The sequence below is a fragment of the Canis lupus genome, chromosome 16 (assembly GCF_048164855.1).
Source record: "Canis lupus baileyi chromosome 16, mCanLup2.hap1, whole genome shotgun sequence".
Taxonomy (NCBI): domain Eukaryota; kingdom Metazoa; phylum Chordata; class Mammalia; order Carnivora; family Canidae; genus Canis; species Canis lupus.
In genome coordinates, this window is record NC_132853.1 from 30,096,678 (window position 1) to 30,124,485 (window position 27,808).

At 41.7% G+C, this 27,808-nt stretch overlaps 1 protein-coding gene and 1 long non-coding RNA gene across 2 annotated transcripts in view; both read right to left on the bottom strand.

Annotated features, from left to right (window-relative positions):
• ANKFN1 (ankyrin repeat and fibronectin type III domain containing 1) overlaps positions 1 to 27,597 on the bottom strand; it is a 379,429-nt gene extending 351,832 nt beyond the window's left edge. The window contains exon 1 of the mRNA XM_072779921.1: positions 27,333 to 27,597. The gene's annotated coding sequence lies outside the window, so the exon portion shown is untranslated. The remainder of the gene's footprint in view (positions 1 to 27,332) is intronic.
• LOC140607480 (uncharacterized) lies at positions 4,686 to 6,841 on the bottom strand. Its single transcript, XR_012009479.1, has 3 exons — positions 6,637 to 6,841; positions 5,063 to 5,344; positions 4,686 to 4,885 (listed from the first exon to the last, which is right to left on the bottom strand). It is a non-coding gene; the product is annotated as an uncharacterized lncRNA (long non-coding RNA).
• Positions 27,598 to 27,808: the final 211 nt, after the last annotated feature.

A 27,808-nucleotide genomic window follows, 5' to 3' on the forward strand; every position in this document is an offset into this window, starting at 1 on the left:
GTTAAAGTAGAAAGAATGTTGAGTATTATGGGTAATTTGTGTTAGTGAAAAGTATATGTGTGTATGTGTGTGTGTGGGGGGAGAACGTGAGTGTATCTGTGTGTGTGTGTGTGTGTGTGTGTGTGTGTGTTTCATTTGTTTGGAAGAAAAATGAAGTGTTTGAAAAATAAATTTTAATTCATAAGTAAATCCTATTTATTTAAAATATATGCTGCAAAATCATTTGTGCAATTTTACTCAATGGCTTTGCTGTATCATATCAACACAGTTACATTTTGTTCTGTGATTTCAATTAGCACATTTTTATGTGTGTTTGTCATTTTTGTTGAACCATGTGCCAACTTCTTTAATTATATTTCCTCTTTTTGATGCTACCATTAGCTATGGAGTTGAGTATTTTATTTACTTCAAAAAACATGTTTTTGAGCAGCTACTACATTCCAAGCTCTTAACCAGCTGTCAGGGAGGTAGGAATGAATAACGCAGTCTGTGCCCTGAAGATGCTCATAATTTATAACAATGGTTCTCCGTGTGTCCCAGGGATAAAGACCCAGAATTCCTCATGCTCAATGCAATTACCACAAAGTGCTCGTATTGTATACTGAAATAAAACAAACACTATAATATTTTATGATAAACGAGACATGATTTTATATCAGAGTCTACTGTAGACAAGTGTTTGTGGGTACCAAAAACTTGAAAGAAAGAAAAAAAGAAAGAGAATAGGAGAAAAAACAAAGCACAAGGGACAATTATACAACTGAATTTTTTTTCTTGTAAATTTAAAAAGAGCCATTGCTATTTTAGTTCATAATGGTTTGGGGGGTCACTGTTTCATTTAGGAGAAGTTAGTATGTAAATAAATTGAAGATGGCGTGTTAGAAACCCTTATGAAGTTTAGCTTTCAGGTGAAACACTGCTTTCTGCCTGTGTTTTTCTCCTTCTCCAAAAGTTTCAGTTCCTCTCTATTGCATATAGGTCAGAAACTAAGCTTCTCACTCCCACCTGGTATCCAGCTATCCATATTCCGGCCCATACCCTCTACGGTCTCCCAGTTCACTCCCTGCATTCTCTGCTTCTGCTGCACAACTGCCTCTGATACCCATTCCCACTGCAACATGCTCAGTGTTCTCCACCATGCCTTTTTAAATGATGGGCCTTCCCTGGTTGCCCCGTCTGATCAAGAAGCAAGCCCAACTCGAATCCATGAGTCTTCCTGGATTTCTTTACCTTTTCAACAACCAGAGTAAATCCTTTCACTCCTAATTTTACATTTCATTGTTAACACTTATAAAATTGTCCCCTGCAGTAGCAGTAGTAGCTGCCAATTACTAGCCAATATGCACCAAGCACAATTCTATAATCATACACATATTGGGAGGAAAAAACACAGACTCAGGAGGTACTGCTGGAGGTACCTGCATGGTAAGTAGCAAAGCCACAACTGGATTCCCAATCTCTCTGCTTCCAAACAGCACTGGCATTATACTCACAGACTCCCTTCACGATCTAATCTTCATGAGAAGGTAGGCAGAAATGTCTTCTTCCTACCATTGTGCCATATACCTGGCAGCTACTCAAAATACATCTGTTGAATTTACATTAGAGCGAAGATAAAAGGTAATACCCACTTTCCCCAACTCTTACTAGCAAAGTTTAAAATGACTGATACTATTCAGTACTGGTAAGTAAAAGAAAAATTTTAAACTCCTTAATTCATTATTAATGGGAGTGCTAATTAACACATCCAGTTTAGGACTATATATTAGAATAAAAATGTACATGCCCTGATATGCAATTCCACTTTTAGAAATCTCTTCCAGGAAAATCAATCAAGTGCAAGGATATCTGCATAAGTCTATTTATTGCAGTATCATTTATGGTAGTAAAAACTTATAGGCAATCTAAGTGTATATTAATAAGGAATAGAAAAATCTCTTAAGGGATGGTGTATGATGAAGTATTCTGTAGATATTAAAAATGTTAACATATACAAATATTGAATCATCATGTTGTGTACCTGAAACTAATATGTTATATGTCAATTATACCTCAATAAAAATAAGAGGTTAATGTAGATCTACATGTGAAAAGGTGGAAGGGTGTTCACAATCTATTGCTGAATTGACAAAAGCAAGTGTCAGCATAATGAATAGAGCATTATCCTGTTATTCTCAAAAAGAAAAAAAAACCCCACAACTTTGTTCTGTTTTTTTTTAACCCCTACCCCCACCCATACACAAAAGGTAAACATGAATTTCTCAAGATTGCAACTAGTATTGTTTTTCTTCTTAGAATCGTGGTTATGGTCCAACAATGATGACTACTAAGTACCCTACATTCTAAAGAGAGCCACCAGCATCTGGTCATGGCCACCTCTCTCTAAGCCATGCAAGAAACAGCCAGAATGCCCTACTACTATTAGCCATTTGCCTCCTTTCTCGCCTCCTCCAGCCAGATTAAGAAGAGTTGCTAAGAGATTATTAGCCTTGGGATGTATACAAGGGTTGAAATGAGAGCTTTGTTGTTCTTCTCCCTAAAGGTGAGAGGTGTCCAAGGGAAGATAAAACTTTAAGAGAGTCCATCTTAAGATAACCAATGTCTGCATAAAGGGGAGACTGGGGTGATTTTTCTTGCTGAATGTCAGTCAGGGGAAGGGAGAACAAGAGGAACAGATGCAGGGAATCATGTCCCTAGAGAGGGTTGGGGAGAGTGGATGAGGGTAGAGGCTACAGTCAGGACCTATGCAGTATCCAGGGATAAAGATGCAGACAGAGACATATCAGAGAGATGTGAGGTGACGGTCACCAGCTGGGAATCAACTGGAAGAAGTGGCCAGATGCCTTAAGGGGCTGTCAGTGCTGAGGAATCAACTTATTGCCCACATTGCCTGTAGGAACCACTACTTATCCTCAGGGGGCTGGACACAGCTACATCAGTGAGTTTGTCTAACCAAAGAGAGGAATGTAACCTCACCCTGTAAGGTAAGGAGTTTTTAGATTGTTCCAGCTCTCCCTCCACTTCTTCCCCAAACCGTGGAAGTTTTGTGATGAGGAAAGAGAGTTGGGGAAGTATCTTGCACCCAAGTTATTTGCTTTCCTCAAGTACCTAGTGCTACTGCTAGGGTGAAGAGAGAAGTGCTTTAAATTGAGTTTGAAAGTAAAATTAAAAATAACAAACAGGGGCACCTGGTGGCTTAGGTGGTTGGGCATCTGACTCTTGATTTAGGCTCAGGGTTGTAAGATCAAGCCCTCTGTTGGGCTCTCTCTCTTTTCCTCTCTCCGTCCCCCTCTCCCCTAACCCCCACTTGTATGCCTTCTCTCTCTCTCTCTCTAAGACAAAAAACAAACAAACAAAAAACAGAACTTCTTTTATCCATTTACCAGACTGAAATTTTTAGTGACTCAAAGTGGCTGAAAATTATAGGAGTGGACCAATATATCACTAAAGGAGCCCGTACCCAGAGGTGAAGTAAGAACAACATAATCTAGTTAGAGATGATTACTGGAATTAATAAAACCTTTCATGCCTATGCCTAATGGATCAATAAACTGGGTTTGTGTGTGCACACACACGTATACACAGTGGTATGTGCCTAGCAAATGGACTATAGCATAAGAGTCAGCAAGCTTTTCTGTAAAGGGCTTTGTGGCCATACTGGCTGAGTCACAATTACTCAACTCCACCATTGTAGTGCTAAAGTAGCCGCAATAATATGTTCAGTAAGGAGTGTGGTGATATTCCAATAAAACTTTATTTATAAAAAGAAGCAACAGGCTGGATGCGGTTCACAGCTCTGGTTGGATGCAGTTCACAGCTGTGGTTTGCAAACTTTTGCCTAGAAGAACTGGTATGATACCCATCAAAGTGTTCATCTTTAAGGAGTGGGGCGGGTGGTTCCACATAAATGGCTTTTAACAGCTGGGTCAATGGGACTCCTTTGAAAGATTTTCTTGGGGATGAGAATGGAAATGGATGTTACTACCTAGTGCAGGGGAACCAGCTTGTTATTCCACTGGTGTTAAACAGCACCAAAGGGCAAAGGGGGCAGTATGGACAGAGAGCTGAAGGTAGGGGTTTTAGCAGGTGATAACAGATAACACCAAGGTAAAAACAAAACAAAAACAATAAAAAAAAAAAAAACGTGGCCTCTCAGGGAGGCAGCAAGGCCTTTCAGGGGACGCCATGTACTTGCCAATGTCAAGCAAGGGGTCATGGTCAGTGCTTTCCATATGAGCTGGTCACTTCCCCAATGGCTATGAGAAGCCCTGTGTGGCCCACAGTGTCCCCTTCCAGGGGAACCCACATCACATCAGTAGATTCATCCATGACTAAGGCACGGTAGTAGCAGCAGCAGCAATGGACACTGAAATGTTTTCTGTATGCCATTTTAGGCAATTTTTCTATGATGCCCACAATCTTGCAGCAGATAAATATTGTTAAGAATTTCTAAAAAGGGAGATCATAATTCCCTTTGACATGATTCTTGTGAGGATCAGAGATAATTCACTAACTCCCCACTATGGCACTTGACGTGATGCTGGTGTTGACTAAGTGATAGTTGTTGAATTAGGACACTTTTTATTTATCAGCATCCAGGAAAAGTTTGAACCAGGGCACAGAGATAGAACAGACAGACATGTACTGCAGGCCTTTTTATTTTATTTTTTTTATATATTGCAAGTCTTGATAAAGCCTCTATAAGACAATGTGCACGTCCTCCAGCTGGGAAAAGGGAGAAGATATTTGTGGGCTGGGCCAATTCTCATCTCTATTTCATGGTGCAAAGCCTAATGCCCAGGACATGAACATCCTTAACACTGGTCCAGGTGAGAAGCCCAAAGAGAAGAATTTGGGTATAGTCCCTGGGTAGCCTGATAAGGGCCTTAAATGGAGAAATTAAAAAATGTATTAACAAATGCAGAGAGAGGTAAGTAGACTTTGAAAATTCAAACTTGGAAGCAAACTGTTTTTACTAGTGGAAACCAATCCACTTCCAATCCTAACGAATTTATTTTTAAAAGCATATGTATACTTTCTTTACCTGATAGCTTCAGCTTACCTAAAGCCTTTGTAGCTTATAATTCTAGATGTTTGTATTTCCCACTGTCTCGTGGGTTCTTCATGTTGCTTTCTTTTGCATCTTCTCACAACTAATATCCTCTTCTTTGTGCCTTTGCTTCAAACTCTCCAAGGGGAAGAATATGACTGGTCCAATATGTTCACTCATAGACCTATTAGGCAAAGCATTCCTCCAGGCTCCCTCATTGCTATCTTGCAACCTTGAGTTAGATTTTTCTAGTAAACCAGTGGCCCCACAGATGGCATGGTCATGTGGCAGAGACTGTAGGAACCCAAGCAGAAAGAAATATCTTGGATTACTCTCCTTGCAGGGAGCTTTGAGTGGAACCAAATGATGCTGGGGTTTCATGAAAGCCCTGTCAGCATCCATAGATGGTCGTCCCACAAAAAAAGAAGCAAGCTGCCAGATGTTTGGCCCGAATCCATCTGTATTAGTTTCCTAAAGCTGCCATAACAACTTATCATGGCTTACAACAACAGAAATTAATTTTATCACACTTATGGAAACCAAAGTCCAAAATCAAGGTGTTGGCAGGGCCATGTTCTAGCAGAAAGCTCTGGAGGAGAATTCCTCTTTGCCTTTTCCAGCTTTTGGTGGCTGGGAAAGTTCCTTGGCTTATGGCTGCATAACTCCAATCTCTGCCTCCATCTTTGCATGGCCTCCTTCTCTGTGATCTCTTCTCTATATGTCTTTTATAAGGACACCTGTTTTAGGATGTAGGAGCCAGCTAGATAATCCAGGATAATCTCATTTCAAAATCTTTAAGTCAGTTACATCCGCAAAGACTTTTGTTTCACAGATAAGGTCACATTCACACGTTCCAGGGATTAGGATATGGACACATCTTTTGGAGGTCAATATTCAACCTACTTAAATCAACAAAGGCTAAGACATAACTATGAAATATTCAACATTAGTCCAACCTCTAAACAGCCTGGCACATGTTAGGAGCTCAACAAATTTGTTGAATGAATGAACTAAGGAGCACCTTTATTTTGCCAGTTAGGAAACTGAGACCTGGAGACGTGATCTAGCCAAGATCATACATCTAGGTTAAGTCAAAGCTTGAACTGAGCCTAGCTCTTTGTCCTCATTCTGAGGCTCCTGAAACCCTGGTAATCTCCTGCCTTATTACTGCTGCCTTACAAGTGAGTATAACTGAGGTTCAGAGAGGCTTGTCCAAAGTCATTTGTTAGCTTGTATCACAGTCCACCTAGTTCTCCAGAATCCCAGGCCAAGCAATTTCCACTTCGTTCTACAACCTTGAAGGATTTCTGTCACCAAGTCTGGAAAAGAAGTCTGAGGAAGTAAAATGAAGTTCCAGAAGATAAAAGGAGAAGACAAAGGATAGCATTCAGTATATTTTATCAGGACTATAAAAGACTGATGACAGTATCATATTTACTTCTCCACCTTTTCCTATCAAGTCCCCAAATATACACTGTTAACATATCAAGAAGGGCCAGGCCCTTGCTCAGTGGAAAAACTTCTGGAAAACTGCTTGATTTATGCTCAGATACACAGCCTGTCCACAAGTGGGGTAGCAAAATTACCTTGGAGCCATGAGAATACCTCCTGAACTCTCAAAGTTTCCCCAAAGCCTGGAAAGCAGTGTGAGAGAAAAATCAAACTTGTTTTACAGGTAAATTAAGGCCTTTTATTCACATGGTACCTTTCTTGGTTTTTCTCTGAATGCCAAATTTAAAAAGAAAAAAGAAGGAAAGAAGTTTGCTGCCTTGGCATCATCAGTACCCATACTTGGTTGCCATGACAACCTCTGACTGCTGTGCATTCTATTCATCTACTCTTTTCCCTCTCCACCAGGGAAATGGTGACCATGGGGACCATTTGCCTTCAGGAGCCTCCCATTGGTGAAACCCAACCAATACATGTGTCTAGATGGTGCCTATTTAAAAAAATATATACTGAGGATTTCAATCAAAGTCAGATTTCCTGATTTTCTTGAAACTGGACAAGTTAGAACACCCTAGGTCCTGAACTTCCCACAAGGCTATAATGGGCTCGAATTTAGTATCTGATGATACCTTCCTGGAGCACAGGTACTCTGAACTGCCCCTGTTTCTACCTGACTGCTCCTATCCTTCCTGGTACCTCGCTGAGCACACTGGAATTTGAATCCCCCACATTTTTGGTCAACTAGTATCAAATCAGTGAGATTTCACCCAAGGGTGTCACTCCTGTCACTGTCAGATGACAATTTGAAAATAAGCAAAGGTATTCAGGCCTACATACATTTAAACCTTCCAAGGTAACTCCTGCTAACTAAGGGCCCATCTGACTTATAATAGCTTGAGCTTGAATGTCAGACTAGATTTCCCTTTAGCAACCCACTGATCTCAGTTTCCATAATGCCAGAGGTTCCTGGTCCCTGACTGCCCGTCTTTTCGTCCTCCTGGACAGCTCCACTTTCAAGGTCTGCTGCAAGTCAGAATATGGGAATCTAAAAATATCTCCGTCATCACTGCGCTGACATAGTGCTTCTGTTGTTCCAAGAGCAGATTCTCTGTCAAAAGAGTAGTTTCAAAAGCCAGTTAGGTTTAGGTTCAAAAACTGCATGTGAAAGGACTTTGAGCTTTCATTGTTTCTCTCTCCCTCTTTCTCTCTCTCTGGTCATAGAAGCACTTTTTAGATGGTCTGGTTATGGCAGAAGAGTAGGAAGGCATGTGGGCTACAGTTCGGCTTAGAATGAGAAATCTTGTTTTGACTTAATGTGTGTGAAGGCATCGGTGCCTGGCATAGTTTAACGCGAAGTAGGTGCTCAAAACATGCTGAAGGGAAGACAAAGAGGCAGCACATGACATAGCAGATGTGCTTTAGTTTCTCCAGTTTGTTCTAGTGGCCACTGTTGAGTGCCACTAGGTATAAAGCATTTTTCTAGGCACAATTGAGTTTCATTCATTTGCTTATTCATGTATTGATTTCCTGATGCCTTCCTGAAGTTCCCATTCACAGTGTGATTTTAGCTCTCTGATTATCACCTTATAATCTCATCACTCACCCAAATATTCTTCAAGAGCAAAGGGCTGTTTTTACTGTTAGTAATCATCACAATGTCCTTCATGTTGAAAGGACTTCTGTTTCACATGGTATAATATAGAATCTCTTCAATCACCCAGGAAAAACCATTCCCCAGTAGCTTTTTCTGTAGGTGAGAGCAATTTACATCCTCTCAAATTTACCTAAACCCTAGAGAACTCTCTGGGACAGGTACAATGGCAGGTTATCCTCCTCTGGACTAAGGTCACTGAATGGCACTTTCTTATATCCAATAAGCCAGCATTGTGTCATCAGATCATGATCAGGCCAGCACAACTCCCAAGAGCATAATCCATGGCATGAAATCAGCCCTCAATAAGCTTTTGATAAGTGAATGAATGAATAAAGGAATGAATGCACAGAGAATGAATGAACAAACTGGGCCCCAATTTCATAAGTTAAAATGGATCCCTGAAAACTACTGGACTTCTGTTCTAGCTATTATACTAACCTCCTTCCCATCAGCAAATCTTTCTTTCTCTCAATGACCTAACTGGCACAGCTCCTCTATTTTGCTTTTATACAATAAATTTGGAATTCTGACAAGGTTCAATGCCTCCCATTCTCTGTGGCAGGGATTTGAGAGAAAATGCAGCAGGCTTCCTTCACCCTCTGACAGTGGAGCCCATGGAGACTCAAAAATATCAAATCTTCCCGACAAAATTTGGAGAAACAAGGGGGAAAATACTTTTTGTTGTTGTTTGGTTTTATCAGGAGAAAAAAACCCCAGGCACAGGGAAAGAAAGGCATTTTATTTTTCAGGTAAGAACTCTGAAAAATAACAGTGACTAACAGGTACTCTCCATCACCAGAGCCCTGGAAGAGTGAAGGAAGCAGGACGGGGTGGACGGAGAAGCTGAGCCTGTGATGTAGTTTCCCTAGAGGGGAACTGGTCCATCTGGGAGCTGAGATGGACCACCAGAATTGTCCTAAAAGAGGGCCAGGCCCTTACCACTCTTCGCTGATGAGTTGCCCCTCATCCCCTGCAGAAGGCAGTTCCAGGGGAGAGACTGAGCTATGAGCCACCAGTAGCTAACGCTTTGGGCCTTTGGGAGAATACATGCCTTGTTTTTCAAAGAAGAATTGGGTGGCACACCACAGAAATACACTGTATTGTTATCTTTATAAAGCCCAAATATTTTCTACGTCGCTATGAGCACATAAAACACACATACACGTGCACACACACACACAAATGACGGGCAGCATAACATAATAGTCAAGGACATGCATTGTGGAGCCAACCTTGGAAATTTACGTAGTCTTTCTGGGCCTTGGGTGCTTCCTTGGCTAAAATGGGGGAATGGTGACAATAATGCCAATCATAGAGGCATTTACTCATAGAGGATTAGATGTGCCAATTAATGTAAAGTTCTGAGAACAGAGTCTGAAAGACAGGTTTAGTTACTTGCTTGTGCCATTCAATAATGATTTTGGACAAGCTTCTCTGTTACTCATATAGATGTAATTCATTCTTTTTTAGTGACTGAATGGTATTCCTGAATACTGAATCCTGGATACTGGATGGTGTATAGTTGCCATAATTTCTTTAACAACCCTCTTATTGTTGTGTGTTTAGGTTGTCTCTGATTTTTTTCCCCACTACAAGTTACGTAGTGTGAACATCCTTGTACATCAACATTATACACGTGAAGACTGCTAGAAGACAGATGCTTGAGGGTGGAATGGTTTGTCAAAGGGTTAACCTGTTTAAAATTTGAGAGGCACTGTTAATCACCCTCTGAAAAGCCTGTGTAATTCTGACTTGGACTTTAGGTAGCATCAGGAGATGAATGTCCTTCCCCTACTTCTACTACTTGCCTCATTCACTAGACAGCAACACTGGATATTTAAAATTGTTTATACTTTTGCTAGTCTAATAGGTGAAAAAATTTTTTCCTTGTTTTAATTTGCATTTCAATCAATTCTTGATAAATAAGCCTTTTTTTCTTATGTTTCTTAGCCACATCTGCATTTGTGACTTGCCTAACTTTTGTCCTTTATGTCTAGGTTATCTTTGTTGATGTATTTTTTAATCTATGTATTGTAAATAGTTTATATAGCTCTCTCACTTGTCTTTTTACCTTTTGAGTTACCTCTCAACTTACAAGGGTTACATTTCCATGTCTAAAATCTGCCAGTCTTCCTTCAAGCATCTAGATTTGAAGTTCTGTGCCTGTAGGAGGTGTGAAGGGAGAGCCACCACTCAGTCAGGTTCAGACACAAGCCCATTTTATTCTCAGAACTGCAAGCTCTATTACTGGCCTTGAACTCTCCATCTGCCTGGAGGAGTCAGTTTCTTTTTGTGTCATTCCTGTTTTTCTTTTTTTAGCCCAGCCCTGGTTATTAAAATCTTAAACAAGGGCTAGTCCCAAATCCCATCTCACAGCATCTTCCTCATGATCTTCCCCTCCTCTTCTGTCTAATTCCACTTCCTCTTTTCACTTTTGACTATGCCCATCTTGGCAGAGATCGGCCCCAGGAATGACAGTCCCTTGTGCCATCATCTGGCTTGTGATCATTCCTCTGCCAGCTTCCACTGCTGGTGTCATCCCTATTTGCCCTAGAACTGATGATAACAGTTATATTGGTATGTGTTGAGGTCTGCACAGTGGGGAGGTGGAAAGGAAGTGTCCCTACGGTCAAACTGGCACAGTGAATTGTGAGTGGTTTCTGCTGATGTGGAGGCACCTGAGGAGTGCATGATTGTTAAACAGCATCAATTCCTGCTGCCCTCTGGCATGGAGGGCCTCCTCAGTGGCAGCTACATCTCCCTTTGGCCCTTGTCAGGGGGTACATGCCACACTCCTCATAGGTTACACATCATGGCTCCTGTCTCACAGATAAACTCAAAGCTCCATCAGCAAGGGTTATAAGAGTGAGGTGGCCCTCTTCTGTGACCCCTTAAGGTCTATAAGGAACTTGGACAGGGTGCTACTGCCTCCTCACTCACTCTGAGCCACCATCCTATCATGTCTCACTGGTTGGGATACTCTGGCAAGCCTCCTGTCTCCAAAGTAAAAGCCCTTTGCGATGTGTCTTGGAGGGAGATGTAGGGGAAGGGAGAACAAACAACTCACCAACTGTTCTTTACTCATGAAAATGAGACTCTTCCACATTCTCCCCACATATATATGGGGTTTGGGGAGGGTGAACTGTCCCACACAGTTCTGAAGTTCTGCAGAGGTGTGCAAATCCTACATTCCAGAGATCGGTCAGCTCTACAGCACTGGTCCAGGATATCTGTGATTCTGTGACTTAGCAAGAGAAGACTGATCATGAGAATAATGGTAAAGATAGTAATGATTGATAGTAGTTGTCGAACATTTTCTGGAGTTCGGCTTTTGGTGTGATAGAATAAGTGGCCAACAGACCAATCTCCACAAACAACAGCTATAAACATTAGACAAAATATAAAAAAGCCAAAATAATTTCAAAGGCTCTACAGAGTTCACAAAGGCAGGTGGATTTGAGACAGGAGCTAAAATTTGAAAGAAGAGACTGACAGAAGGTAAGTACCCCATTTTGTTGTAACTTTATCCTAAGGGGGAGATCACAATCATATTGTAGACATAGGCCAGCTGAAGGAATAAGGGAAAACCCACTACCATTCTGGTATGAGAACATCAGAAATAGCACCCAGGGTGACCACAGTCTTTGGAAAGGAAAGAGGGAAGCCCAGGAAGAAGAATGACAGAGTAGAGGAGCCTTAATTTCTATGTGTCAACTCTGCCCAAACCTTTGGTTCATTCCTGAACTGTAGTATGAGGCAAACTGCAAACCACCCAGATAAAGGAAAAAAGGGTTCAACTGAGATTTGTGCTGCTATCTACCATAATCAAGACAGGGTGTGCAACTTTAGTCTAAGTATGTTATTGCCTGCTAAAAACAAAAATAAAAAATGAACAACAACAAAACACTCTTTAGAGAAATATAACAGAATCCAGAATCTCTACAACAATATAATGGCTAAAACACAATTCAAAATTTCCCTATGAAATAAAATTTCTTCTTAGGGGTTGCTGTAAAATTTACACAAGATGATGTATTTAATGCAGTATTTGCAAAGTGCCTGGCATGCAGCTAATGGATGAATAACAATTTAGATCTGCTGGGATGTGGAGGAGGTATCACAGGAAACACTGCCAGGAGACTGCCTGATGTAGTAAACACTCTAAGCTGGAAGAGAAGGCACATCTATCATTACCAGTGCATTTAGGCTCTAGAACTCTAGGGGGTTAGGGAGAGTTGTAAATTGAGAAGGAGATCAGCATTTAAGTTATCTGTCAAGGTTGCCAGTGAGTTTGGCAGAGGAGAAAAATTTTTTTTTGTTTTTTAGATTTTGTTTATTTATTTGAGAGAGAGAGTGAGTGAGCATAAGCAGGTGGCAGGGCAAAGGGAGAAGGAGAAACTGACTCCCTGCTAAGCAAGGGGCCTGACATGGGGCTCAATCCCAGGATCCTGGGATCATGACCTGAGCCAAAGGCAGATACTTAACTAACTTAGCCACCCAGGTGCCCCAGGAGAGGAAACAAGTTTTAAGAAAGTGCATTTAAAAAGCCAAATGGGGCAGCCCACTGGCTCAGTGGTTTAGCGCTGCCTTTGGCCCAGGGCGTGATCCTGGAGACCCAGGATTGAGTCCCACATCGGGATCCCTGCATGGAGCCTACTTCTCCCTCTGCTTGTGTCTCTGCACCTCTGTGTGTGTGTGTGTGTGTGTGTGTGTGTCTCATGAACAAATAAATAAAATCTTAAAAAAAAGAAAAGCCAAATGTGGAAATGATAGCAACCAGGAGGCCAGTCCAAAGAGTACAAGGAAAGTAAAAACTATATACAGGTACATGGCAAGGCTAGAATAAAGACAAGAGCAGGGCCAACCATGAGGAAGTAGGCTAGAGGCAAGGATTTGAGAGATCTGAAAAACAGGTTTGGGTCAGATTCATAAGCTGTAGTTCTATAGGTTTCCCCTGTGATGATGGGGAACAGTCCGCCTTTTCATGAAGGCCTCCTAGCTCTGCAACCTCAGGTTCTTTATTCCTTTATCCTTTTAAGGAGAGAACACTGAACAGGCTGATATGAGAGTTACCACTACCCTCAATGGGTAAAACAAAAATAATCCAATGGTTGGCCAATAGAGTGGGGATGTCTTATTCTAGGTAAGGAAGGATCATCTGTCCAGTTCAAGATCAAAGCCAGCTCAAGGCAAAGTTTAACCCTCTCTAACATGACCCACCCTATATTCTGTCAAATAAAAAATATATTGACATAATTTGGTCTGTGTGGATAAATCTCCTTGTCTGGATACTCCCTATCAGTGTTAGATTAATGTTCTACTTTCATATTGAGAAGAAAGAGACGCCATAAAAATGCCGAATCTTAGCAAAGATTCTTCTGTCTCCATTGACTGTGATATCATGACCCTGGAGAAATATCCCCAAAATCAAATCTCTCATTTGGGACTAACAAAATTCTTAATATTGTCATCATAAGTTGGTAACAGACTGAAGAGAAATGTCACCTGATGGTGCTTACTCAACAGGATTTTAGTTTTTTCTTGTCTCCCTGCTTTCTCCCACCAAACTACCTATCTAGTATAATTGAGCAGGAATACAACTTCAATATGTGGCACTGACTCAAAAATTTCCCAAGGTATCCCCATTGTTATAAGACTAAAGAGAAAATTCTCCATCAGATTAACTTTCACTGGACTCAAACTCTAGAAATTCCTTGTAAAAACCAAGGGAATCTTGTTGGTCCGCAGCCTTGCACAGCTCCTTTTAAACAACCAAGCCCCCAGGCACCAAAGGCAATTGGATGTGCCGCTTTCCACCAGTATGCTCAGACTATATGGAGCTGCGACCCCACTTCACCCCATGCTTTGCTCTCTGATGCCCATTTGTCCCAGGTTCAGCTTGACCTTCTTTCCATTTTACTTCCTTGATCTTCAGAATGGACACTTTATACTGGTTCTTAGCTTGACTGTTGGTTCCCTCTGACTGCATTTCTCCTCATCACAGTGACTGTCTTGGCTTTGGTGATGCCAATTTAAAACCCTCATCGTGTCCAGTCTAGCCCAGCTCCAGGGATTTTCTACAGACCACAGACCCTCGAAGCCATGTTATTTTTAATAATGGTTGTGGAGTGACACCTGGAGACATTGACCTTTTGGAACACAACTCTGAGGTTAAATTTCTTTCCTTAGAGTGGTAACTCAAGAAGTACATTAGCAATGGAATCTCTTTGAATTCCTTTGTCAGAGTCCTTGCACATTGAGGCAGAGACTGTTCTTCTGGAAATGGTTACTCTTTCCAGCTACATGAAAGATGGGATAGTGTCAATGTTATAGACATGGTCTTTCCGGGTAAGGAGGCACGGGAAGGCTCTGCCTTATTATTACAACATATAGTGAAGGAAGAAGACACTGCCATCCCCTGGCAGTGATGATGATGATGGCAGAACATCATCTGTGGGGCCTCCAGGGTTAGCATACTATGTTCATTACCAAGCTACAGCTGGCCTTGTGAAAGGAGAATATACTTGGAGTAAGACCAACCTGTGTGCTCCTGAAGCTTTGAGACTCAAATTCCTCATGTGTAAAATGAGTATGTCACCCAGTAGGTGTGTGTGTGTGTGTGTGTGTGTGTGTACTCACCCACATACAGACGCATTAGTATTATTGTTATTGTGACATTGTGCCAAGTACTCTTCCAATCATGTTATAAATGTTACTTCATTTAGTCTCTATAATATTATAAGGCAGGTACCATTGTTACCACCTCACTCTACAGATGAAGCAACTGAATAACACAAGGAAATCAGGCTGCTTTTGAAGGATATACAGCTAGTAAGTAGCAGAGTCTGGATTTGAACACAGCAATGCAGCTCCCGAGTTGGTGCTCTTAACCACTGCCCTCTGTTGTCCCCCATGTGGTACCCCCAATAGTTGGTACTCAGCGAATGAGGGCAATTATAACAATCACTGTAATTATATCCTCACCACATACTAAAGGCAATTTCACAATGCGTTGTCTGTTCATTCAACTAGCAGATTATGTAAATGTGCTGAGTGCTTGTATAATGCAAATGTGCTTACAAAATGTGAAATATAAATTAAATCATTTATCTCTCCATGCAATTCTGCAATATCTATGCCCATTGTAGCAGCAGCACCTGGTGCCCCGTGGGTGTTATGCGAATGCTTATTAATTTGTGGCTCACACTGGTTGTAGAACATAATGATATAAATATTATCATTAATATTACTATTGTCAAAAATAAGAATTCCATACTAAAAAGATCAAGTGCCACTGGAATACAAGTGTATAAAAGCCCAGACTTAATGACCTTTCCAAAGTCTGGCAAGTTCTAAATTCTGAAGCAGACACTGGGTCGTCAGCTTTGTTCTGCCCTGTAATGGTCTAAGAGGTTTGTTTTTGTCTTTGAGAACTCATATTTTCTGAGAAATTTGACATTTCTCCCTCTCAGTCTTGCTCTTAATTTTGGCCACTTCAGAAATTTGACAAGGGGATGCAAAGTCATCACTTGCCCATACCTGCCATTAACACTTGATACAGTTCACCTTCAGCATCTGGGTTAACCTCTATTAGAGAAAGCTTGCAGAACTAGGACCCTAATAATCACTAATGCACAATGTACCAGGCCGCAATGTACTAGCTCACCCTTCCCTTTCATGTTAAAATCACCACCCTAACTAAGTGGCCCTTTGCAAAGCCAACCTTGTGACTAATGGGCCTTTGATCAGTTTGCTTCCTGACAGCTGTTCATATAAATGAATGTTTATTCCAATTAAGTAATGAACATTGATTCTTCTTACCCTCTGACTGCAAAGTGTCCCCTCATCTCAAAGCACCCCCATCATTCTTATGTCAAGGATAATATCTTCTCATTTGAAAAAACTCTGCTTGGGGGCTAGAGCATGTGCACTCTAGGACCTTTTGGAGAAAAAGAGCAAGGGTTGAAAAAGTAGTGGGAATAGATTTTCTAAAATCTGCTAGCATGATCTAGTGTGGTCAGGAAAGCTACAGTTTTTTGAGCACCTGCAATTGCTAGTATGTAAATTACATACATTATTTCATTTTAATTTTGCATTAATCTTCTAAGTATCATAAGATCCACTGCACAGAGGAAGAAAATGAAAATGAAGCCAGGAATTGGGAGGAATAGCTAAATGTCTTGCTTGTGGTTATGTGGCTGGTCAGTGACTGAGTAATGTTCAAATGGCCTGATTCTAGGTTCTATGTGACTCCCAAGTTTTATTTCCCCAACACCTAGGATGATCATTGTATCTTTCTTATACACTAGAAATAGTACTGAGTTTGAGATCTGGCTCCATTTCCTGTTAACTCCATGGCTGTGAATAAGTTGCATATCCTTTCTGATCTAGAGCTCTTCATCTGCAAAGCAAAATCTACCAGACCCCATTCTGCTTACCTGACTAAATGCCTATGAACGGGACTTGCAAATAATTGTGAGCTGTCCCAACTCACAATTATTGGTGGGCTATTGGCAGGCTTATAAAACAGGCTTTTGTTAAACTGTTGCAGTCTCTGGGCCACTCTGACACTTTGTTGCTTCTTCTCCCTGATTCTCCAAAAGCAACACTTGGGTTCACTTTGCCAAAAACAGATTTGTTTTCATTATTAGGGATGATTCTGTCTTGAAGTTGGAACAGAAGTGGCAACTGAATGTGCTTTCATGGGAATTTCAAAGATTCCCTTTTTCTTGGGGAAAGAGGAAATAGGAGCCAAAGGAACAGCAATTAAATCCGTAGTTTCAAAACAAATGCTACTAAGGCACAGATGATATCATGCAATAGTTGGAATTTCTCCTGTTTTCTCAGGCTAACAGAGCAGGGGCAGGCCTCTGAAATCTCACACCAGCTGTCAGCATCTGTTCCAGAGGTTGCCACTCCCATGCATCTCTTTGTCAAATTCCGCTCTCTCCAACCCAAATCTGTTGTACTTAGCTCCTAGCAAAACTCAGGAAATCATGAAGGAGTCTGGAGCAGATTTGGCCACGTGGGGCTCATGTGGCATCAGAAGGGTCTTACTCTATGTGGTAGTTTTCTAGGATGGAAACTCATTGATTACATAACAGTAACCATTAACTGAGGAGTCTATGTCCTGACAGATTATCCACCCAGCCCCTGCAACGCCAGGTGAGTTGACACATCCTACAGGAGACAAGAGGAAATAGTCGCCTATGCAGTCAGCATCTCTTCTCAAGTGCACTGAAATCCCTGTGTATTTTATACAGAAAGTAGACTCATCAAGAAACATCAGGCTAGAGCTAAGTGACTGTTAATAGCTGGCCATGGAGGTATAACATCTGATCTAATATCCACTTTGAGCAAAATATTTCCTGGGATTTAAAAACCAATAAGACAGCTTGATGGTTCCACAAAACATTACACATAGAATGACCATAGGACTCAGCAATTCCAATCCTGGCATATACCCTCCAATCGAAAACAAATATTTAAACAAATCCTAATACACAAATGTCTAAATACACAATAGCCAAAAGATGAAGACAACCCAAATGTTCACCAACAGAAGAATGGATATACAAATTGTAGTGTACTCATATGAGGGAATATCATTCAGCCACAAAGAGCATTAAAGTACTAACACATGCTACAACGTGGATGAACTTTAAAAACATGTTACGTGAAAGAAGCCAGCCACCAAAGGTCACATATTGAATGATTCCATTTGCATGGAATATCCAGAATCCACAGAAACAGAGAGAAGTTTGCTAGTCACCAGGGACTGAAAGGAAGAGGAACAGGGACTAAGTGCTTAATTGGGAAGGGGCTTTTGATATTTGGAGTAGACTGATGAAAATGTCTTGGAAGTAGGTAGATGTGGTTGTACAACTTTACGAATGTTGTACATTCAGAATTATTCATTTCACAATGGCTAATTTTATGTTATATGAATTTCATCTCAATTTTTAAAAATCCTACTACTAAGGATTTTTTAGTAGTAACTTTCTCTGACATGCACAAGAATAAAGATGGGTTGATGAATGGATAGACATAAGTATGTGACAAAGCACAAAGAGCAAAAAATTAATTGTAGAATCCAGGTGGTGGGGCCATGGGTGATCACTATCAAATTCAATATTTCAATGTATTTGAAATTTTTATAATAAAATATTAGGAAAATAATAAAACCTGGAACTTAAGATTCCATCAGGCAAGTTGGAAAGGAGGTACCAAAATCCTGCTCTCCAACATAGGTTTTCCTTGTCTTGCTCCTGGCCAGGACATGTTGGGAATTTGTCAGGATAAATTAGCTGGGCTTTTTCTACTATATGCATTCCTCACTTCCCCTTCTTACCCCTACTTCATTCATCTGCAGATAAGGCCATCATTTCATGATAATAACAGCTACTTACACACATCTGCTACAGCCAGACCCTCTGCCAAGAGACTTACATTCATTGTTTCCAATGCTCTTACCACTCAGAGTTGGTTACAGTTGAGAAACCTCCCATAATAATGAGTAAAACCAGACACAATAAAAATACACACATTCTATACAAGTACATTATATAGGAAGTAGAAAACAGACTAAATGACTTTATGCTGTTTAGAGGAGGATAATGCTACCCTTGATGGGTACTTGATTAGAAGGCTTGGGGCAATGTTGGGGGAAGGTGGTAGTACAGGCAGCGCTCATGGCACAATTTTGCTTCTTGATGCAATGTTGATTACAAGAGTAGATTCACTTTGTAAAGATCACTGGACTGTACTATGTTTTGCCTTTTGTGTTATACTATATATTAATAAATGTTTAATAAAACTGAATCAATGAAACATAAGTAAAATTAACTAGTAAAACCAAAAGTCGATCTGTTGAAAGATTAGTTTAAAAAATCAAAAGTCAGAAGAGAAGGACACCTGGGTGGCTCAGTCAGTTGAGTGTCCAACTCTTGATTTCAACTTGGGTCATGATTTCATGGTCATGAGATTGAGCCCTGCATTGGGCTCTGCACTGGATATGGACGCTGCTTGAGATTTTCTCTCTCTCCCCCTCTCCCTCTGCTCCTCCCTACCCCTACCTCTCTCCCTGCTTGTACTGTCTCTCTCTCTCTCTCTCTCTCTCACAAAAAAACAAAAAACAAACACACACACACACACACACACACACACACACACACAATCAAAAACTACTACAAGTAACTTTCGGAATAAGAAGAAACATAACTGCCAATATGTAGGGAGTTGTAATTTTATGGTAGCAAACTATATAGCAGGTTTATTCCAATAGCCTTCAAATGCTTGATGAAATAGATGCTTGTCTAAGAAAAGAACTAAAACTAGGATTATAAGAGAGAGCAGCCAATCACATACTTTGCTGCTGTCTGGAATCCAAACAATAGCTGAATTCACAAGTCCCTCTTCTCTTATTAACATGTGAAGGGGCCAGAGCAACACATCCACAGACTGGCCAATTAGTGAACAGCTAGGGGCCACTATGAATTGCAGGCCCCTTATTCTGCAGAAGCTATAAAACCTCGCCAGAAAAAGAAGGTGGTAGGGGGGTCACTGCGGTCAGAGTCTAAATCTATTTCTTATGAAACTGGAGCTCTGGGCCGTGTCCTTTTTACCTTCTTGAGGCCAGGTGATCACTAAGTAAGAGTAGATGGCTCAAACCTATTGAATGGATGCAGCACTATATTGCGGATGAGAATAGTATTTTTGTTGTAATAAATGTCCTTTTATTTAAAAATAGGAAACTATCTTTTGATTACTTGACAGGTAGCTGGAAATGTTACTTTTGCTGTAACTAGATTTTCAAAGAAAAGTCAACTCATATGGCATGGAGGGGAAAGAATTCAACAAATGTTAAGTTTAGGTAATAATCCATTAGCAGCTGGGCAGGATATAGTTGAGGAAATGTTTTCTCTGCAAGCTCTAACCTTGAGATAGCAAAGAAACTTCAAGCAGCAAGAGATGGGCAAGAGAATGAGATGTTGCCAACAGGATCAGAGGGACCAAAGGGAACCAGAGTTTATGATGTTGGACAACCTGAATTCCTTGTCACTTGAGAAAGGCAGTTTTTGTAATGATAGCAAAATTCAGCACAGAAATAACTGAGACATGAGTGGAGGAGGGGTTCTTTCTTGGAGTGGTGGGGGGAGGGGTTAGGAGTTATGAGGTTCTTAAAAGGGGTTTCAATTTTGTAAATGCATATACTTATATCAAAAAGTTTTACCATACTGTATGGGGGCTTCAATTTCAAAGGTAGAATCATGGAGAAGAAGGTGGTTTTTGCTTGTGATTAGGAGGAAACTAAGCATATTTGTAGGCTGAAGGGAAGGATCAAGCTGAAAATGTTAAAGATACAAAAGAGAAAGTGGAAAAAATGGATGAAGCAAGATCCTAGATTCAAGAGGATGAGACTGTGTAAACTCAAGGGAAAGGTTTGGCTTTAGAAAGGAGGCTGCTAACATCTAGCATAATCTCTGTCATTGTTGAATATTGGCCCCAGAAAAGTTATGAATATGACCTTACTTGGAAACAAGGTTTTTGCAGATACAATTAAGGATTGACATATGAGATCAATCCAGTAACTGGTGTCTTCATATGAGAAAAGAGACACACGGTCACAGAGGAGACCCATAGGGAAAAAGGTCAGGTGAAGATAGAGACAGAGACTGGAGTTGTGAGCCCCAAGCTAATGAAGCCACCAGGAGCTGAAAGAGGCAAGGAAAGATTCTACCCTAGAGCCTTCAAGGGGGAGGCTAGTCCTGCCAACACCTTTGCTTCAGGCTTCTGGCCTCCAGAAAACTGTGAGGGAATGAACTTCTGTTGTTTAATGCCACCCGGTCTGTGGGCATTTGCTATGGCAGTCCTGAGAAACTAATACAACCACCAAACTCCAGGTTAAAAATGCACCCATAAAATGAGCAAACCCAAGATACACTGACTTAGTTCAGTGTCCTCACTCACTGGTTGTGTTAGGAGGCCAGTCAGCTTAGTAAAACTTTGTCCCTGGAACCGCCATGGCTGTGTCAACCTCAGCCTTGAATGCGTCCTTCCTAGTTGACATCCAGCCTCCATTTAGCTTCAGGCTTTCAAATGCTCTAGGGCATTTCGCAGTGTGTCCTCGAAACTCATCCTGGGTGCTTCCGGTTCAAAGCATTAAATCCTCCAGTCTCTCTCTCTGCAAATCATGTAGATTTGTATGAAAAATCCAATTAAGGAGGCCATGAAGAAAAAGCATGTGATATTCTCTGTGTGTGTGTATGTGTTTTCTCTGATTTTAATTCAGGCAGCTGCTCAGTTTCTCCTGGGCACCTATACAAACACTTATCTTCATGGATGGTCTAACTTAGTGCTGATGCCACTTAAGTTCAAGTTCCTCCATTCTTCATGACTAAATGTGCCATTAATTACCGCACAACAAAACACTGAGAATCACTTATCTGAACCATTTTAGCTGTCTAGCTGGGATTCAAAGAAAGAGGACATTAATTCTATATATCCACCTCATTGAAAAATTCCCAACCTAGAATCATTATGGCTCATCCAGATTCCAAAGGGGACTTTAGAAAAAAAAAAGTGTGACAGAGGAACACATTCATTAAATCCATATTTATTTAGTAGCTACTCACCACCAGGTAGTTTGCTAGGTATTAGCAATATATGTATGAATGAGAGGAATGAGTCTGAGCTTCATAGAACTCACTGTCTCCATGTGTAGCTGGAAAAAGACATTTGATTGAACAATACAAGTACAATAAGATAAGCATTATCTTATTGTATAAATGGTATAAACTGCTTAGGAATCTTGGGAAGGGAATGTTTCTGGAGATGAGGTAGGGGCTCATACTAGATATTCTCCGTATACCCCTCTAGATCCACCGTCCACTTTCTCCTACGTGTTCTGTGCTCTTGGAGGTGACCTCTATGTATCTACCTTCTGGCTTCCAGACGGGGTTCAGTCAATGGGAGGACATGAGAGGGTGGAGGAGAGAACTACCTCCCATTTATAACGCATGCTGTCAGGGACTGTACTGCTCTAGGAAAGGCCACAGCTTCTGTCAAGAGGTCACTCTTATGAGTCTGGCCATGTTCCAGTAACTACTTCCTCATTCTTGTTTCCAGTGGTTACTAGAGGTCAAGAGGTCACTCTTATGAGTCTGGCCATGTTCCAGTAACTACTTCCTCATTCTTGTTTCCAGTGGTTACTAGCCTTGGTCTGCTTTCCCATCAGGGTTTCCCTTAACTTTGCCTGTACCATTGTAAAGAGTCCTGACACGCAACTCCCTGCAGCCACTCATTGGGGTGTGCCACCTATTTCCTCTGATCAGTGCTGGGGTCAAGAGATGCTTCCCAGAGAGGGTGACCTTTAAACTATGTTCTGAAGAGGGAGTAAGGTTTTGCAGATGCAAAGGTGGGGTGGAGTGTCCTAGGCTGAAGTGAGAACATTATTGAGACAGGGAGGCCTGGGAGAGTACAGCACATTTGGGGGTACATAAGCAATACTGACCTTTTTAGAGAAAGGTCTAGAGGGAGTAGGGAAAGGAAACTGGAAAGATGAAAGGCCTTAGGCTTTTGGACTTTATCCTGTTACATGATGAGAACTTTGGAAAATGCTAACAATATTCCGATATCTTGAACCTCCAGATATCCAGGTCTTTCCACAAAACCTGTATTTTAGAAATGATGGCTGATATAGATCTCTGCTCTGAATTTATGCTTTATTGGTTTTGTGCTCTGTCCTGTATTGGTTCATAAAATTCACCCTTTTAAAAACACCAAATCACTTTAAGACTTTTCCTTCTCAGTCCCAATTTATGGGACCTTCTACTTAGTATTAGGGAAAAAGGGAATATTCCTCTTGAGAAATGTCATAGTTTCATTCAATTACAGAAAACTTTGCTTAACAGGACAATCTTTCACTCCGTTCTTATAGAAAGGAGTGATTGATCAGGGCTAAGATTCTTGGTTCAATCTTAGGAAGGGGGAAGAGGGAGGCCAGAGTAACATCTGGTAAACGCTAGCAGAGGCCTTGTGTGTATGGCGGGGGGAGGGTGAGAAGATGGAAGCAGCAAGGAAGAGAGAAAAGTTCAGAGCAGCAAGGCCTAACAGGGGAGTTGTTTAATGGGATGTGGAAAATGGGAAGTAGTTTAATGGATATAGATGATCAGTTTTCCAAGGTAAAAGGAATTCCAGAACTAGTGTTTTTCTGACATTCTCAAGTGCAGAGAGATTTGTTTCTTCCCTCAGTATCTCCTCTACCCTCACCTTCCCCCGATCCCCACACACAGGGCTCCATCTACCCTCCAGCATAACCTCCTTGTCTCTCAATTTTAACATCTGCAAAATGGGAATAATAAGAGGGAACATCGCATAGGACTGCTGTGAGTATTGAGGGCAGTAATGTAGATGGAGCATTTAACACATGTCCTGGCACACAGCAAACCTTAGCGACGTGGAAGCTGCTACTGCTGGGGGAAAGACTGGAGACATGGCAGCGAATAAAGCAGACACCATACTTGCCTCTCAGAGTATGAACTTGCAGGGAGCTAGCCCTTAATTTGGTAATACAAATAAAGACTGAGGAGTGTCCTATTGGAAGTGCAGAATGTTATCATACGGGAAGTGCTTACTAATGTCTTTCTGAAATACTTGTGCTATGATTTAAAAGCCTGTTGTCCTCTCCTTGATAGACGAAAGCTCTCCTCTCACTGGCAGATCATGAGCACACCATTTCTCTTGGTTTGTCCGTCATCTGAAGCAGCAAGACCTCTGTTCCTTCTTAGACTCCTGCCCCATCACTGCCACTTGAATTCAGACACACCAGTGGCCCGCCAGTTTTGTGAAGCAGTAATTCTTCGATGAAGCCCTTGCAGACTGAGTCAATAGCACTTTTCAAAAACTCACATTTATCAAACCCGCTTGTGTGTGGTAAGAAAATCTTGTTCCCAAGACACAAGTCATTTCCTATCTGTGTAGGTTAGAGCAGGAAAATGCATACCGAGTTTCTGTGTGGCTCCTACTGGGCATTCTTGGCCTTTGCACAAATAATTACAGAATGAACAAGAGATTAGCACTGAAGCAATTTATGGTGAGCCACACAGGAGGTGAGAAGGGCACAGATTAATCTCCAAATTGACGAGGTATAGGGGAAGAGGAAATAAAAGAAATAATAAATTGTTGATAAAACTATCTTTACAGGAGGTAGGAACCGAAAAAGAAGCATTCTACAGTTCTTATTTGGTAAGAATTGGCATTCAGCCACCTGCATCGTTAAAGCACCTGTATTTGGGAGGACACATGGCAGTGAGCCTCTACAATAGGTTCCTTTTGTCCCCGATACGCTTAACTGGTCCTCACTTTCTGCAGGATCCCACTCCCATCTACTGTCAGGCCTTAGGCTCAAATCCTGCCCAGGGAGTGAGTTCCCCTCTATGCTGGCTCTGTCAGGGTCAGGGAGGAAGACGAAGGGCCAAGGGGCCTACAGGGACTGAGCTCCAGGGCTTGGAGATCATTCTAAACTGGCTTCCCCTCCTGTGATCCCTGTTGATCTTTCTCAGGTGGTCTGGTACAGGATGGAGAGCTTCTGTCCCTTCCTTCTTTACTCCTTACACAGATGGAAAGAGGAGGCTGCTGCACTTGGATTCTTCATGGGAATTCTTAACAAAGTGAGGGAACCTGAGGAGCTATAGGCTTGTCCCGGGAAGGATGATACTGCCTGGCTTAACTGGACTCAAAACCAGCTTTAAAAAAGTGACCAGTCCTAATTTAGAGAAAGAGAGAGAAAAAACAAGAATCTAATGTGCATAAGTCTCTAGCTAAATCTACATTTATCCAGACTATATTACTGATGGTTTTGGACCGTGAAAATATGTTACAGAGAACAGTTTGGTAACAGGCATGAAAAGCTACAAAAATGTTCATACTTTTTACCTCACTAATATCAATGCTGAGAATTCATCCCCACCCCAATGTTCTTATAAAGAAAGAGAAATAAAACTGCTTTATGCACAGAAATATTCACAGTGGCATAACAATCATGGGAAAACTAGAAGCAATTTAAATAGCCAACAATTGCTAAACAGATTATGGCATAGCCACTTAAGGGATTAATCCACTTAATCCAGCCATAATTAACCATCTACATGAAAATTGGCTGGAAAATGGGAAAGCGCTTATGGAATAATACTGGGAAAAGAAACAGAGCAAATAAATATATCTAGACTGTAGTTACAATTGTGTCAAAAAGACTTGGACAAAGGCTAGGACAGAGCACAGAGAAGAAATGGAAATACTAAAAGGGCATTATTAGGAGAAAAATCTTAAAAAAAAAAAAACAAAAAACAGTTTGTAATGTGTCCACAATGCATCCCTACCAGTAATAGCAAAATAAATCATAACAAAGCATAGGCAACAGATTACTGATCTTGCCTCATTTCTTTGACTTTCCCTGGGTTGCTTAAATTAGATCCTTCCAACCCATGTGGTAAGGCTCCCCACATGCAATGGATGGAGCCCAGACAGCATGATGTTGCAAATATTGAACCCTTTCCACTGAGATAGCCACTCATTCCCAACTTTGAGCAGCCTCATCTCTTGACCCTGGAGTGCTGTGGTATGAGAAAAGGTTGGAAAGCACTCCCTCAGTGAGAGGATTCCCTGTGAATCCAATCCGCTGCTTCATGTGTCATGTACCCCCATAACAACTTGGGAGCAGGGACCTTGGCCCTCCAGCATAATAGCATTCAGTTCTGCACCCAAGCATCGGCTGGCTGCTCTCCCACCAGCCAAGTCCCAGGGTGAAGTGTCTCCGACTCTTCCAACTTCATTATGCACAGCTGTTCAAAGGCTGCTCTTAGGACAGGGAAGTATCCTTCCTTGGCCCCCTCCTCCTCCCTGTTTTTCTTTTCTCCTGGAGAAGATAAACTTGTGGTTCATTTACTGCACAGGTTCATGCACATAAACATTCAGTCCAACATACTCAGCCACATCAAAGCTTCTAAAGAGAGAAGGAAGGAATAAAGGGCGGGAAAACAAACAAAAAAAAGCAACCATGTCTCCAGAAACACAGAATCCAAGGAAGTTGATGACCAGGTGTACTTTTGCTCAGCTCATTATTTAGCATCAGTAACAGTAACCCAAAGATGCTAACCAGCTCCCTATGCTAAGCCAACCTGCTGCTAGCTGTACTAGTGGTTTAAACAAAAACACTCTCTCCTGCCCTTTTGCAGCTTCAATCTACCCAATGTACACAGTAAATTCCAGAGCTTGATTAAAAACAATAACAACATAAAAAAAAAAAAAACTTTCCCCAAGTTCAAGAAGGCATCAATGCTATCAACCCTGAGAGACCTACTTATTTCATCCTGGGCTGAGCAGATGCATGAAATACAGCCCAGGCTTTTCCATGCCCAGGATGTGCCCACTGCGCTCTTTGAATGGTGAGAACAGAGAGATTAAAGTGTGTGGATTTGAGGCTGTTCACTATAGACAACTTGAGCTGAGAACCAGAGATACAAAAGTCACCCTCAGCCCTTCGTGGCTAGCAGGATTGTAAACACCCCTGCAGGGAAGCAGCTCTGTGGCAAAGAATCTCCGTGAGAGCTACACATCTGCAAAAGAAAACTTGGGAAAGAAACCCTCTGAAAGAGTCCTTCCACTCAGGAAAGCTCTCTCGGGCTCGGGTGTCTTTCTGCCACCCAGCCCACACTCAAGGATGAAGGGGAAGAAGAAGAAGAAAAAGAAGAAGAAGAAGAAGGAGAAGAAGAAGAAGGAGAAGAAGAAGAAGGAGAAGGAGGAGAAGGAGGAGGAGGAGAAGGAGAAGAAGGAGAAGAAAGAGAAGAAGAAGAGGAAGGAGGAGGAGGAGGAGAAGGAGGAGGAGGAGGAGGAGGAGGAGGAGGAGAAAAAGAAAAAGAAAACAAAAAGAAAATATTCTCCACCTGCTGCTTATTCATATTACAATCAGCGGAGAAAATGCAAGTGCGTGTGGGCATACTCTTGCACCTCCTGTGAAAGAGGAGGGCAGATCCCAAATGCACTAGTTAATCGTGTAAACCATCCTTCCCATCTCAAAGCCACACGGAAAGCTCCAACCCACACACGCACGCCCACCTCCAGCCAAGCCCCCTCCCCAGCATTCCTTTCCCAGCTTTAGAGAAACCATAAGATGTTACTCACATGTGGCAGCTTCAGCCTCCCTCTACCTCTCCCCAGCCTGTGCACGGGCTCCAGTCGTGGCGGCGGCTGCTGCTGCTGCTGCTGCTGCTGCTGCTTTTTCTGTTGCAAGTGAAACGAACCTTCATCGACAGAGATGGTTTTCCTCTGGGCTGCTTTGTCTGAGATTCCCCAGATGAACACCGACTCGTTTATGTCATTATCTGAGTTCGATAGCTCCCCTAACACAGGCAAGGCTTTGGGGCTGTCATCTTCCACCGGCTGGGCTTCTGGTGAGAGAAACAACAGACCTGAAACTGACAACTGATCACATCAAAACACTCCAGGGGATGGCAACCCAAGACTACAGAAGTAGCACATTAGCTTGCAATGATACCAGGCACAGGCATAGATCATCTGTCTTCTCCTGGCACTGTGAGCCTAACCAAGTTGAAGAGGCATTACGGCTTCCAGAATGACTCCAGGTGAAGCCATATGGG